Here is a 5,409-nt window from a genome sequence, read left to right on the forward strand (position 1 = left end):
AGGGCTGGGCTAGCAGGGGCTGCGGGTCGGGAGTGAGGGGCACTGGCACAGCTGGGCATGTGACATTTGCACATATCTGTCCCACTCTGGAGTGGGTGCCAGGCAGGGGTCCCAGGGCCCAGATGGGGGTTCCCCAGGGTCCCCTCTCCCTGCCCAGGGTCCGTCCCTTGCAAGGGTCCCTACGGCGCGGCTGCTCACTCATGCAGCCACCAGGTGGCGCTGAGATCCCAGGCGCCCTGGGTCTGGCCCCCCCGCCCCAGGCTGTGGGGGAGGCAGGGGCTGCAGCGCCGGGCCCGGGACAGGGGCAGGACCTGGGGCCGGGATCCCACGTCTCCAGGGCGGGATGGGAACGGGGCAGGGGCCGCTCTCCGGGACCTGATCCAAGGAGCATCTGAGTGAGCTGCAAACAGGGCACTGAGAGGCAGAGCTTGGGGGAGCCCAGGGCCAGGCTAGCAGGGGGCTGCGGGTCGGGAGTGAGGGGCACCGGCAGAGCTGTGGGGGGAGCCCAGGGCTGGGCTAGCAGGGGCTGCGGGTCGGGAGTGAGGGGCACCGGCAGAGCTGGGGGGAGCCCAGGACTGGGCTAGCAGGGGTTGCGGGTCGGGAGTGAGGGGCACCGGCAGCGCTGCAGGGTGAGACCAGGGCTGGGCTAGCGGGGGGCTGTGAGTCGGGGTGGAAGGGCACCGGCAGAGCTATTGGGGGGAGCCCAGGGTTGGCATCACAGAGCTGTGGGAGCACTGAGGGGTACTGCGGGGAGAGCCCCCACCCTGGGCTGACTCTGGCATTGGCCGCGTGAGTCTCTGGCAGCCTGATGCCATTCAAACACCTGCCCCTTCCGGCTGGGCCCCCAGCCCCGCTCCAGGGGACGGCGCCCTGGATCGACACCCCCCAGAGCTTTGGGGGAAGCGCCGCTCCAGTCCCGCACGGTGTCGCAGGGCACCCAGGGGCTCTGATGTGGGAGGCTCCCAGCTGTTTCCGGCAGGTCCCCCAGGGGAAGCTCCGTCCCGCAGCCAGGGCTCGGACCCTGCGCACAGGGCCCCTTCCCATCACTGTCCGGAGGCCATAAACTCCCCCCCCCCCCCCCAGAGCTGCAGAGGGCCAGGGGCCAGGTGAGTCCTGCCAGATGCATTCCTGCCATAGCTCAGCTAATTAAAGTCAGGGCTGGGGCGGAGGGTTCACCTCTGTGCTCCTGGAGGGCATGGGAACGTGGCCGGAGCCTGCTGAGGGCGAACAGCATCGGCTGTGGATCGGGGAGAGCAATGGGGCCAGACCCCAATCTCCTGAGCCCCGGGTCAGTGCACTAGCCGCAAGGCCAGCCTTCTTCCATCCGCGCTGGGATTTCCATGCGGCTAGACTCAGCTCAGGTCCGCAGCCCTCCGTGCCTCAGTTTCCCCATCTGTAAAATGGGGGCTAGTACTGGCACCGCGGGGGTGAAGCTCAGAATGCCTATAAAGTGCTGCCAAGGCCTTGGATGGGAGATCAATATCTATTTATCCATCCTCAAACACCCCCCTCTCTCCCCATGCACCCCCTCTAGCTATCTCTTGCCTCTCCCCATGTACCCCCATCTCTCTCTCTCCTGGCTGGCGTAGCTAAGAACATGACAACGGCCAGACCGGGTCAGACCAAAGGTCCATCCAGCCCAGTGTCCTGTCTTCTGACAGTGGCCAGTGCCTGGTGCCCCAGAGGGAGTGAACAGAACAGGGAATCATCAAGTGATCCATCCCGTCGCCCATTCCCAGCACCTGGCAAACCAGGTGGTAGCTGCTGGCTGTGGGCTGAAATCCAGCAGATGCCCAGGGCTTGGCGAGGCCGCTGGCTGGCACACCCAGCCAGGCCACACTGGATGCAGTTGGCCTTCGTCATTCTCCTGACTCTGCCGCCAGCCATCCCATTTGGCTGCCGGCCTTTCCTCAGCTGACCCCGGGCCCTGCCTGTTCTCCAGTTGGACATGGCGCCCATTGGCTCCGGAGCCAGGCCGGGGCCTGCGTGTTCTCCAGTTGGACATGGCGCCCATTGGCTCCGGAGCCAGGCCGGGGCCTGCGTGTTCTCCAGTGGGACATGGCGCCCATTGGCTCCGGAGCCAGGCCGGGGCCTGCGTGTCCTCCAGCGGGACATGGCGCCCATTGGCTCCGGAGCCCGGCCGGGGCCTGCGTGTCCTCCAGTGGGACATGGCGCCCAGGGCCGGCTCCAGGCACCAGCTTAACAAGCAGGTGCTTGGGGCGGCCAACGGAGGGGGCGGCACCTGCGGCAATTCGGGGGCGGCAGGTCCCTCACTCCCTCTCGGAGCGAAGGACCTGCCGCTGAACTGCCACCGCCGATCGCGGCTTTTTTTTTTTGCTTGGGGCGGCAGAAATGCTGGAGCCGGCCCTGCTGCCCGATGAGCTCCCCTGATCTGCGCCGGGGTTCCCTCCCCAGGGTGGGGTTCTCTGGGTCCTGCCCCATCACCAGCAGAGGTGACACCAATCACGGGTGGCAGGGAGTGCACGAAAGCTGCTGCTGTAGATGTTTGACCCTGGCTGGGGGCCTGGAGGGGACAAAGCAGCCATTGCATGCTCGTTAAATTGGGGCCAGGAGATGGTGCTGAGAGAGGCCCAGATCCAAAAATGTATTTAGGCTCCTAACTGTCCCTGATCTCTGGGCCCCAAAGCCCCCCGGTGCAGCAGGGGATTGGCTGAATATCGGCTTTCCTGCTGTGCCGACGCCCTGCTGTGGACCGATCCTTCGTGAAGGGGCACTGGGGCAGCAACAGGCTGCAGAGGTAGGCAGCCGGGGGGGAGTCCCAGAGCCTCTCGGGGGGGTGTGTGTGGGGAAATCTGGCTTTGAACTGATCCACACAGATCTCTAAATCAGGGAGGGGGAGCCCAACCCTGCCCCCCAAACAGAAGAATTCAAAGGCAGCGGTGGGATTCCGCTCCCCCCCCCCCCCCGCCCCTTTGATCTCCAAGGATTTATTTGCTCCTTGCAAACTACCTGAGCGGGCGCCGCCTTGGAGGTGAGATTACGGCAGAGCCGGCGCCAGCGGGGAGCTGCGCCTGGACGCAGGTCATGGGCTGGACGTGCCTGGGCGAAGAGCAGTCTCAGGGAGGCTGGCGTAGGTGACCTGAGAGAGATGGAGAATTCCTCATGGGAACAGATCTCTTTTCCGAGGGCTCCTATCTGCCCGACAACACAGGCCATGCTGAGGGAGCAAGCTGTCTGGGGCCCGGAGAGAGCGGCCCACTGCACAGGCCAGCCCCTGAAATCGGCGAGGGGCACGGTGGCTTTAAGTCAAGACTGGACGGCTTTCTAAAAATTCTGCTGTGCCAGGGACTCCCATTGTGAGCATATCTCGTCCTTGCTCCGGGCCTCAGTTTCCCCATCTGTAGAATTGGGTTAATGATGCTGACTTGCTTTACCAGGGGTTGATTGGTCCTCGGACCCTTACGAGGAGGATTCCAGGCTTAAAACAAACCCCTAAAAAACACATTCTCAGCCCCTTTGCTCGGTTCCCTGGTAGAGGGAAAAGGCGACCTGGACCCTCTAAGACCTGACATTTCTGCAGCAACTGATCCTTGGGAAGTTTGCAGGCAATTTGTGCCGGTGTCTGAGTCTCGCTGGTTGCTAGGTAAGGACGGGGCTGGTTCTAATTCTGCGTCAGTACTGCTGGGTTTTTGTGACAGGGACGTGCCCTCGGTTATTTCCATTTGAAAAGCTTTGTAGCTACTGTTGTTCCAGGTCCCTGGTGACTTTGCCCGCAGCCCAATCCCGCTCGGGCAGCTCCAGGAAGTGGCCAGATTCCAGCCGCTCCTGTTCTGAGGGCGGCTACTCACGGGCATAGGGCTGGTGGCCCTGTGTGTGCAAACCGTCTGCGGGTCTGGCGCAAACGTCCAGCCCGCGCCTGCAGTAGTTCGATCCTCTGGGAGTTTAAGCAGCGCAGGGAAGGTCACTTGGAAGGAACGTTCCTTCCAGGCACTGGGGACCGGCTCGGGCAGGCTGCAGCCACTTACCCGCCGCTTTGACTCGTGCCGCTTTGCGGGGGACTGGGCTGGGTCCCTGCTTTCGGAAACCAGAAATAAAGGTAGCTTAGAAAAAGCAGCTTGTGTGGCCACGCTGCCGGGGTGCCGCTGGTTACGGGGGGCCCTGGACACCCACGCTGCGAGTGGGAGGGGTGAATTCCTGCACAAGATCTCCCTGTTCTCGTGCACTAGAGATGGGAGGGCTGTCCCCGTACATCCCTTGCTGGGAGGGCTGACAGGTCTTGGACCCAAGTTGGTGGCTCTCCAAGCAACCTCTAACCACAGCCCCCCTGGGGCAGCTCCCTGTATCCCCCATGGGCCTGGGCTGGTGGCCCCTAGCTCACGCGGGGAGGAGCCATCTGGCCTCCCGGATTGGCTCAGAGATTGAAGCCAGAAGGAGGCACAGGAAGCTGTTTGAGTGAATTGGTGGCTGGGTTCTCCCTGGGCCTGGCCCCCGACTCTTGCTCTGGGCCCTGCTCTGCTGGAGCTGCCCCCAGGACTGAAACTGGCCTGGCTGGTGCCACGTGATCCCCCGGTGCCAATAACCCTGGGCAAGATGATCGGCATCACCCGGAGCCAGACTGGTGGGTGGGTTGCAGGGAATGGGCTGGAGGCAGCAGCCTGAGGCCCTGGCAGCTAAAAGGCCTGTAAGCCCCAGAGTTCACTCTGTCCCCCGTCTCCTTGCAGAGTTCATTGGGGCTTTTCAGAAGGATTAGAGGGAAACTGAGTCAGAGCCCTCGGGTGACTTCGAAAGTTCCGATTCGGTGGTGCCCTGCCGCATGACCAGCCATTCACGCCAGTACCCGGCGGGTGGGAAATGCTGGCAAATCCCAATGGCAGCGTTTTACAGCCAGAAAGGGTGGGACAGAGGCGCGAGCAAGACTATTGCCCCTTCTTCGGCCGCCGGTGTCATCCCTTGGCAGAGGGCAGGAGCTGTCGAGTCTGGGTCTATTCTCTGCGTAGTTTGCTTTATTGACACACACATGCCAGGCCTGGAACGAGCTGGAGAAACGGCCTGCGGGCGATCCCTTCTCCCAGGGATCTCAGCTCCACGCCGACACAGCAACTTCGCCTCCAACACCGACTCCAGGGAGAGCCCAAGGCCGAGAGCAAACCGCAGCTATTCGCACAGCCGCCTCGCCACGAAACCTTGCACATCCCAAACCAGTAACGTAGCGTGTCCTCCCACGAGGCCAAACTCGCTCGCCCAGGAAGGGCAAGTGGTCAGGCTAGACGGTCCCGTCTGGCTCTATGAACGTGGGGAACAAGCGCCCCCTGATGACACCTGCTATAACAAAGCTGAGATTGTAAACCCCCTGGGGCCAGGGCCATCTCTGTGTTAGATGTGCGTACAGCGCCGTGCGCCATGACAGCCCAATCCCTAATCAGGGCCTCTACGAGCGGCCACGATACC

Source organism: Trachemys scripta, chromosome 11 (genome assembly GCF_013100865.1).
Source record: "Trachemys scripta elegans isolate TJP31775 chromosome 11, CAS_Tse_1.0, whole genome shotgun sequence".
Classification (NCBI taxonomy): domain Eukaryota; kingdom Metazoa; phylum Chordata; order Testudines; family Emydidae; genus Trachemys; species Trachemys scripta.